This window comes from Orycteropus afer, unplaced genomic scaffold (assembly GCF_000298275.1).
Source record: "Orycteropus afer afer isolate SDZICR_OR568_19922 unplaced genomic scaffold, OryAfe1.0 scaffold00483, whole genome shotgun sequence".
In the NCBI taxonomy this organism is placed as follows: domain Eukaryota; kingdom Metazoa; phylum Chordata; class Mammalia; order Tubulidentata; family Orycteropodidae; genus Orycteropus; species Orycteropus afer.
The window spans coordinates 488,729-498,237 of NW_006922070.1; the positions used below are offsets into that span (position 1 = coordinate 488,729).

A 9,509-nucleotide genomic window follows, 5' to 3' on the forward strand; every position below is an offset into this window, starting at 1 on the left:
TCTGTCAGTGGCAGCTTTCATGCAGTGATATGCTGAACAAATTTTAGTGGAGCTTCTAGCCTAAGACAGACTAGGAAGAAAGCCCTGGTGGTGTACTTCTAAAAATCAGCCAATGAAAACCCTATGGCAACAGAGAAAGAAGGAGAATCATGAATACAAGAAGAATATGGACTGTGTGGCTAACTGCCTCCATGCACAACTGCTTCCTTTGCCATGAGGCCAGAAGAACTGGATGGTGCCTGGCTACCATTACTGAACATTTTGCTAAAAGAATCCTGATCAGAGGGGGAAAATGCAGAACAGAATTTCAAATTCTCATGGATTCCAGACTTCCTGGAGTCATGGTGTTTGGATGAACCCCTGAAACTAGTGCCCTGAGAAAATCTTTCAAACTTACACCAAAAATATCCTGTAAAATATTCTCAAAACCAAACAACAGTTTAGCTTAACTAGTTAAAAAAAAAAAAAGTCTGCCTTGATTATTAAACTCTTTTAAGAGCTACCTATATGGGATCAAATTAACAAGAGCTTCTTGAAAGATTAGATAGGAACCTTAGGGGGCAGTGAATTTATGTTAATGGGGGAGGAACAACTCAGAAAATGAGGGTGACAGTGGTTGCACAACTCAAAGAATGTGATCAGTGTCACTAAGTGGTACATGTAGAAACTGTTGAATTAGTGTAAGTTTGGCTGTGTACATTCTCAACAATAACAAAATAAATAAAATTTTAAATGATAATAATAATAAATCCCTATGGATCACAACAATATAATTCACACTGATCCTGGGGATGGTGCAGGGCTGGGTAGTGATTCATTCTGTTGTGCATGGGGTTGTCATGAGTTGAGGAACAAGAGCAGCAATATCGCCACTGCTAGACAATATGTATAATAGGATACACCTTTTCCTGAGATATCAACAGATGAGTATAGGTACAAACTTGCAGCTAAAAAACTTATACTTCAGTGGCACAGCCTTATTTATTTATTTATAAATGAAATTAGGTTTTATGTTCACATTTAAATTGAACTCAAATCATCAAGTAAAATACAGGAATAATTCTTTCAAAGGATTTACAGTTTAAATCCATATAAATATATAAATATTATATAAATATATAAATTGGATCTACAACTGTAGATCCATCGTATAAGAGAATGAAGGCAGAGCAACAGGGCTGGAAAAGCTGTGATGGTCAGTCAAGGAAGGGGCCCCTCTAGGCAGGCTAAACAGAGAAAACTTTGAATATAGTCACACTACAGCTTCTTCTGGGTGCTTGCACTGCGATGAAGGGTCGGGCACCTCAGCTCTGAGAGCAAATCCTAGTGGTTTAACTGTCCTCAAAGCTTGACACAGAATAAAAGAGGATTTTTCCAGAAAAATGCAAGCTTTGGTGCTCCTCATGGGAAAAAATAGGGATGTTTCTTGTTATCTGTAAGATCCTTCAGCTGAGGACCTGCTGGCAATACCTGGAATCAGAAAATGGCTAGACATAGAACTGACACCTATCTGAGGGTTCCAGTACTACTGCTTAGTTGTTGTTGTTATTTGTTACAGGGCAATTACTGATAGGGTTCAAGGAAATCTGGGGCCTGTAGCCAAGTTCAGATTCAAGAGGGCAGTGCATGGTAAGTGGGAAGCAAAGTAATGAGACAGTATAGTCTCTCCAAGGTTCTTTAATTCTTGAGTTGTTGGCATTAAAAGTCCAAGTGTAGTAGGGAGGAGAAAGGGACCAGAGAGTCTGACCACAGAAGAAAGGACAGAGAAGTAAAGAGGAGACCCATGAGCAAGGTACAGAGACATTAAGGACAAAACAGGGGTTGAAAAGCAAAAGGCAAACTGAGTCCAATGGACAAAAAGCAAATCTCCAGACAGCTTTTAGAGTGCTTCACTGGGGATTTCTGTGCTGTTTCTTCTGGCCTTGAAAGGGGTCAGGTCTGCCAGCTGGCCCTGAGGGAATTCTGACTGGACAAAGAACAGTTCCGAGCTGGCTTTTCTGATACTTAATCTGGGATAAAGAAATATTAGTGAAAGACAGCTACCACTAGGCAATCTGTTAGAAGAGTTAGATGGGGAACGGAACATATTTAAATGGTGAGAATTTGTCTGTGAGTACATACACCTAAACTCAGTAAATGAGTAAGAAATAAAGTGAGGTAGTGGCAACAACTATTACTAATTACCTTCAAGTTGAGAGCAACTTATTGTAAGTGGGGGTTAAGCTAAAACAAAGTTACACTATGAAATATAGTCAATAAATGAAATTATATACAGTAATATACAATTTATGACAGGGTTCCATTCTGACAACTCATTTATAAGTCGGTTTTGATGTAAATTGAATACTTCGATTTTTTTTTTTTTTAATTTTCATTAGTATTGCCTTTTATTGTCTCTACTTTTATAAATCTGATCTTTATTTGTCTTTGGGAGTTGGTATGAGAAAGATAATATCAGCAAATTACTCACTGCAAAGTTGTATGTTATTGCTAACCATAAGAGGTACAAAATGAAACCAGACGGTCACAGTGAAATTTACGGTAACTTGAATATGTTGTAAGTTGAAGAACAGTATCCTGTAGTTATATTTTCTTATTTTGGGTTAAACAGGGAATATTCTCTGAGTGTTTCTGTCCATTCTACATATACACCCCATAATAAAGCTGTTGAGAGATTTTACCATTACCAGGCAGGACCACAGAGCAGAGATAAAATTCTGTGATAAACTCTCATGAGAGCCTTTCTAAAATAGTACCAGTAATTAATATATCCAACTTTTTTTTTTTTTTTTTTGAGTGCTTTCTGTGCGGTAGGGAAAATTCTAAGAACTAGATGTGTACTTTTATTTAAACTTTCCAATTACCATATCAGGTAAGATTTATTATTTGCTTCACTTTGTACATCAGGGAGCTCTGGTGGCGTAGTGCCTAAGGCATTTGACTGCTAAGCAGATGGCTGGTGGTTCAAACCCACCAGCCACTCTACAGAAGAAACACAGGAAAATCTACTTCCGTAGAGATACCGGCTTGGAAACCTGAGGAGGAGTCACTATGAGTAGGTTCCGACCGACGGCAGTGAGTTTGTTTTTTTTTATACATCAGGGAACAGGGAACTATGGCACAGAGAGATTAAGCAACTTGCTGAAGATCACACACCTACAAAGTGGGGAAACCAGGGTATGAACTCAGGCAGACTACTTCCTGAGCCTTAATCAATATAATAAAGCATGCCTTTGAGAAAATTAGGCAGCATGATAGAGCATAAAGATTCAGTATAGAAGAAAAATCCCAGTTTCATTCTCACTCATTGTCTGATCTTGGGTAATTATTTTTTCTGAACCTCAAGGAGCTCTGGTGGAGCAGTGGTTAATGTATTTGGCTGCTAACCAAAAGGTTGGTTGTTCGAACCCACCAGCTGCTCCATGGGAGAAAGCTGAGGCAGTGTGCTTCTGTAGAGATGGACAGCCTTGGAAAGGCTATACAGAAGTTCTACTCTGTCCTTTAGGGTGTCTCTATGAATTATACACCATAATCCCCAATTGGAATCAATTTGATGGCAGTGGGTGTAGTTTAGTTTTGGTTTCTGAACCTCAGTTTCCTCGACTATAAAATGGGGATAATAATAACACAATTACAGGATGTAACAGGGAATCTAACACTACTAGAACTGTGCCTAGACCATATTAAGTTTCAATAAATATTAGTTATAATAGATGACCAAGAAGGGTTGTATTTTTCTTAAGGAAAATAGACTTTTTGGAAATCTTCCAGTTTTGATTCCCAGATTATTTGTGCTATATGAGTTTGGGAGACCATGCTTTGAACAATTTAAAGCAAATTTGGGTGGTGGTGTTTTTCAAATGACACTTAATATGAAGGAACAAAGGATAGAGTAATTCTGAGGGCTTCTGAGTACAAAAGTACCCAAGCTTCCAAACACAAGTAACATTTATATGTCTTTAATCGTGAGCCCTGGCGGTGCTGTGGTTAAAGAGCTTAGCTGATAACAGAAAGGTAAGTGGTTTGAACCTTCCAGAAGGACAAAGATGAGTTATTATGCGTCCATAAAGAAAGCATATGGATAACCTATGAGGCAGTTCTACTCTGTCCTACAGGTCACTATGAGTCAAAATTGACTTGATGGTAGTGGATTCTTTTTTCTTTTTCTTTTTCTTTTTCCCTGGAGGTAACAATTATCTGTAAAAACCATGAAATCTAAAGAAAGCCTGGATGGCCCTCTACAATGTATAATAGAGCTGATGCTAAGGAAATTAATTATATACACATCAGCAAGGGCATTTATATCAGAGAATCCTCAACAGGACTTTAAGTTCGTGAAACGATGCATGTTTCAAGCTTCTCACACTCTAATTGCCAACATTAGCCACGTTATCTTATCAAAATTCTAAGTGCCCCTTTGCAAATGATATATGGGGAATAGTATTTTAACTCTAAAATATATATTCTTAATCATAAGTAACACTTCTATTGGGATAGAAATGCATACTCTTAAGTTTAAAATGTCTAAAATCACAAAAGGGAAGATCAGGACATTTTTGAAATTTTTATCTGTTTACTTTTTATGGAAGAGTTCCTGTTTGATGGATGGGTTTTGATGAACTATGATGGCATGAGTAATTGCTTTGGTATTTCACATGTCTTCCATGTAAACACAGGCATGCACATTTAGCAACAGTATACCTCTTTATAAAAGAGCCTAGTCAAATCAGAGGCATTTACATAATTAAGCTTGATATTAAAATCTAAACACTGCTATAAAACACAAATTTGCTCATTATTCTCTTGCAATATAGGTAATTAGTAGTGCATGGGTGAGGGTGGGGTAGAATGGGTATATGTACAAGTATTTCCCTGGCAGAACCAGATTATTTAGAAACTCCTAGAAAAATAAAACTATTTTGTACATTACAAGAAGAGTTAAATCTCAAATATAATCTGCTTTACACTTTTAACGACAAAAACGCAACTACTGCCATGGAATCAGATCCAACTCATAGCAATCCCTCCGTGGGTTTCCGAGGCAGTATATCACTATGGAAGTAGATTGCCCAACCTACCATCTGAGGAGTGGCTGGTGGGTTTGAACTGCCAGCCTTCTGGTTAGCAGTCAAAATTATTTTGAACTGTAACTGATTTCTGTATGAGCTCCTTTTGGTGCCTATAGGTAAAGCAAAGACTAACACAAGAGAGCAGGGGTGGAGAGATGAGGGTCTCAGGTCAGTCAGGGAAGAAGCTAATGTCTGAAGTCTAATTGTTAAAAATTTGATCCTATTCTGAGACACTACAAACTTACCCTTTATAATACACAGACCAGAGGCGGGAGGAATATTCCCCTTCCTTAAGAACATTAAAATAGAAGGAATAAGTAGTAGAAAAGACACAAGTTCACTTTTAAAGTACACTGCTCATCCCCACCTCTCAAACAATTAAACGTCCTCCCTCCCTCGCCTTTCTCCATTTTCCTTTCTTACTTCTCTGATGCTGCAAAGAAATGTAAGTATTACCGGCATCCTAATTTCGTGTTAACATTATGAAATTCTGTATAACAGTTCCTTTCATCATTAAAAAAAAGAAAAAAAGAAAAAAGGAGATTCACATCTTTCTCAGCCTGCAGCTATGGTCCAATTCTGTATAGGTTGAAATGTATTTTAAGTCAAATAATACAGGACATTAGTGAAATACTTATCTTCTCTAGACCTCATTTCAGAGGTAGGAGGAGATAGAAGCAGTGAGTATAATTAAAAATAAGACAATATATCCTTTCAATTAACAGAACTTACACTGCTAAGTGAATATTGCCCTTCAAAGTAGGTAACACAGACTACATACTGACTCTGGTGAATTATTTTTGGGAGCTTTCTCATGGAATTTGATCCAGATACTGCTCTACCCCCTGGTACTACAGCTGTGGATGCAGGTGCACATCCACACACAACTGTTGACAGCTTCACTTGATTTTGAAAGCAAAACTGCATTGTCTGGTTTGAAAACCAAATTTTTCATGTGGTTAGAACCATGTAACTTCTAAGGGGGTAGCAAATCCCCTCCAATTTGTGTTCCTTTCCTCTACAGAAATGGAATCTTGATTTTTTTTTTTTTAGCTATTTACATGGCTAACTATAAGACTATTTTCTTCCCTGCCCTAGGCAGTTATGATCAATGGGATATGAGTAGAAATGTCATGTGGTAGCTTCTGGATGCTTTCCTTAAAAATCTGATACTACATCATTAGCCTCTCCTTCACTTGTTGCCTGGAGTATGGAGGTGATAGTGCACTAAAGTCGACTCTTACACCATGTGAATGAGGGCCAATCCCTAGGGATACCAAAAACAAACAAACAAACAAACAAACAAACAAACCCCAGACTTACTGCCATCAAGTCAGATCTGACTCACAGCGACCCCTCCTTGGGTTTTGGAGGCAGTATCACTATGGAAGTAGATTGCTCAGTCTCTTCCTTCTGAGGAGTGGCCAGTGGCTTTGAACCACCAGCCTTCTGGTTAGGAGTCAAGTGCCTTAGGCACTATGCCACTGAGCTTCTATCCCTAGGGATAGCACAGTTGAAAAGATGAAAGAGCTTGGATCCCTGATGGCTGAGTAGAGCCAAACCAAGATACCAGGCTTGGAATACTCACTCTTGGTCTTTTATGTGAGAGAAAATAAAGCTCCATACCGTTTAAACTATTGTTAGGTTCTCTGTTAGTTGCAGACAAACTTTATTCTAACTCTTTTTTTTTTAACTTTTTATTATGATTTGGGTGAAAGTTTACATAGCAAGTCAGTTTTCCATTCAACAATTCATACATATTTTGTTTCATGCCATTGATTGCAATCTTCTCAAAATGTAACAATATTCATCCCACTTCCTCACTATGTTTCCCATTTCCATTCTTCCCTCTTTCCTATCTCTCCCTGCCTTCTGAAATTAATCCCTGGGCAAATGCTACCATTTTGATCCTGAATGGTTGATTATTCTAAAGAGTGCCTACCTCCTTGGTATTATTGTTCACCTTACAGACCTGTCTCTTGTTTGGCTGAATGATGAGTCATTGGAGTGAATTCAGTTCCAGGCTTAAATGGTGACTAGCAGCTGTGTGGACCATAACAAATCATAGACAACTTTGAGAAGAATGAGAATTCCAGAATACTTAATTGTACTCATGAGGAACCTGTACATAGGTCAGGAGAAACAAGAACAGAACAAGGGGACATGGTTTAAAATCAAGAAGGGAGTGCATCAGGGTTGTATCCGTTCACCATACTTACTCAATTTATATGCTGAGCAAATAATCCAAGAAGCTGGACGATATGAAGAACTTGGCATCAGGATTGGAGGAAGGCTCATTAACAACCTGTGATATGCTGATGACACAACTTTGCTTACTGAAAGTGAGGATGACTTGAAGCATTTATTAATGAAAATTGAAGAATACAGTCTGCAGTATAGATTCCATCTCAATATAAAGAAAAAAAAATTCTCACAACTGGACCTGTAAGCAGCATCACAATGAATGGAGAGAAGAATGAAGTTGTCAAAGACTTCACATTGCTTGATTCTACAATCGATGACAATGGAGGCAGCAGTCAGGATATCAGACGACATATAGCACTGGGCATGTCAGCTGCAAAGGATCCCTTTCAAGTGCTGAGGAGCAAAGATGTCTCCTTGATGACTAAGGTGTGCCTGACACAAGCCATGGTATTTTCAATTGCCTCATATGCATGTGAGAGCTGGACAATGAATAAGGAAGACCGAAGAAGAATTGACGCTTTTGAGATGTGGTGCTGGAGAAGAATGCTGAAAGTACCATGGCCTACTAAAAGAACTAACAAATCTGTCCTGGAGGAACTGCAGCCAGAATGCTCCTTGGAAGTGAGAATGGCCAGACTTCATCTCACCTACTTTAGTCATGTTGTCAGAAGGGACCATTCCCTGGAAAAAGATGTCATGCTTGGTAAGGTGGAGGGTCAATGAAGGAGGGGAAGGCCCTCAAGGAGACGGATTGACACGGTGACTGTGGTGATGGGCTCAAGTATAGCAGGGATCGTGGAGCTGGCACGGGACTGGGCAGTGTTTCATTCTGCTGTGCACAGGATCGCTATGAGCCAGAGACGACTCAATGGCACCTAACAACAACAACAACAGCTACTGTCTCTGAGGTTCCACCAATCTCTATCTTACCAGTATGCCTGGGCTTTTTTATGATTTTGAGTTTTATTCCACATTTTCCTCCCACTGTATCCACGACCTTCTATTGCGATCCCTTTCAGAGTTGGTAGTGGTAGCCAGGCATCATCTAGTCCTTCTGGTCTCAGGGGCATGAGTCTATCTTCTTCTGATGCTTCCTGAATCATTCAGTATTATGGCCATAGAATCTTTCAATATTGCAACTTGAGGCTTGAATTTTTTCTTCAGTTCTTTTAGCTTGAGAAATACTAAGCATGTTCTTCCCTTTTGGTTTTCTAGTTTCATGTCTTGGCACATGTCATAATAATTGGCCATGTCTTCTCAAGTTGCTATTTGAAATCTTCTGTTCAGCTATTGTATCTTGTCATTTCCTCCATTTGCCTTAGCAACTCTCCATTCAAGAGTAAGTTTTGTAGTCTTCTGACAACCATTTTGGTCTTTTCTTCCTTTCCTGACTTTTAATGATCTTTTGCTTTCTTTATGTATGATGTTTTTTATGTCATCCCACCAATTCCTCTGGTTTTCAGTCACTGGTGTTCAATGCATCAAATCTATTCTTCAGATGGTCTCTAAATTCAGGTAAATTCAGGTAATATAATCAAGGTCGTATTTTGGCTCTTGTGGCCTTGTTTTAATTGTCTTCAGCTTCAACTTGAACTTGCATATGAGCAGTTGATGGTCTGTTCCACAGTCAGTTCCTGGCCTTGTTTTGGCTGAAGATATTGAGCTTCTACATCACCTCTTTCACAGATGTAATCAATCTGATTTCTGTGTACTCCATCTGGCGAAGACCACTTGTATAGCCTGTTTGTGTTGCTGAAAAAAGGTACTTGCAGTGAATAAGTCACTGGTCTTGCAAAATTCAGTCATGCAATCTTTGGTGTCATTTTTATCACCAAGGTCAATGTGTTGGTTACTTCCTGACACTCTAACAGAAATTCTACAGGTGGATGGCTTCAACAAACAGGAGTTTATTCTCTCACAGTTAGGAGGCTAGAAGTCTCAGTTCAAAGTGCCAGCTCTAGGGGCTGGGTAAAGGCCCCTCAACCTTGGGCTTCAAATCTGCCTCTTGCTCCTGACCCACTGAAGCTGGAGGCTTTACTTCATTCAGGCAGCTGCTGGTTGCTGAGGCTGACAAACCCACAGTCAACAAATAAAAATGGCACAGTCTCGATATTACTAAACAACACAGCAGGCCACTAATTCAAGTCCAGAAAAAGTCTCAAGATTGGTAAAGCATGGCAGGCTGCTGAATGAAAAGTCAGCAACATGCAGGGTCCAAGCATGCCAAAAAGCTGC

The 9,509-nt window shown here is 39.1% G+C and overlaps 1 protein-coding gene across 1 annotated transcript in view; it reads right to left on the reverse strand.

The window, feature by feature from the left end:
* MTMR7 (myotubularin related protein 7) overlaps positions 1–9,509 on the reverse strand; it is a 161,999-nt gene that overhangs the window by 66,449 nt on the left and 86,041 nt on the right. The window lies entirely within an intron of this gene.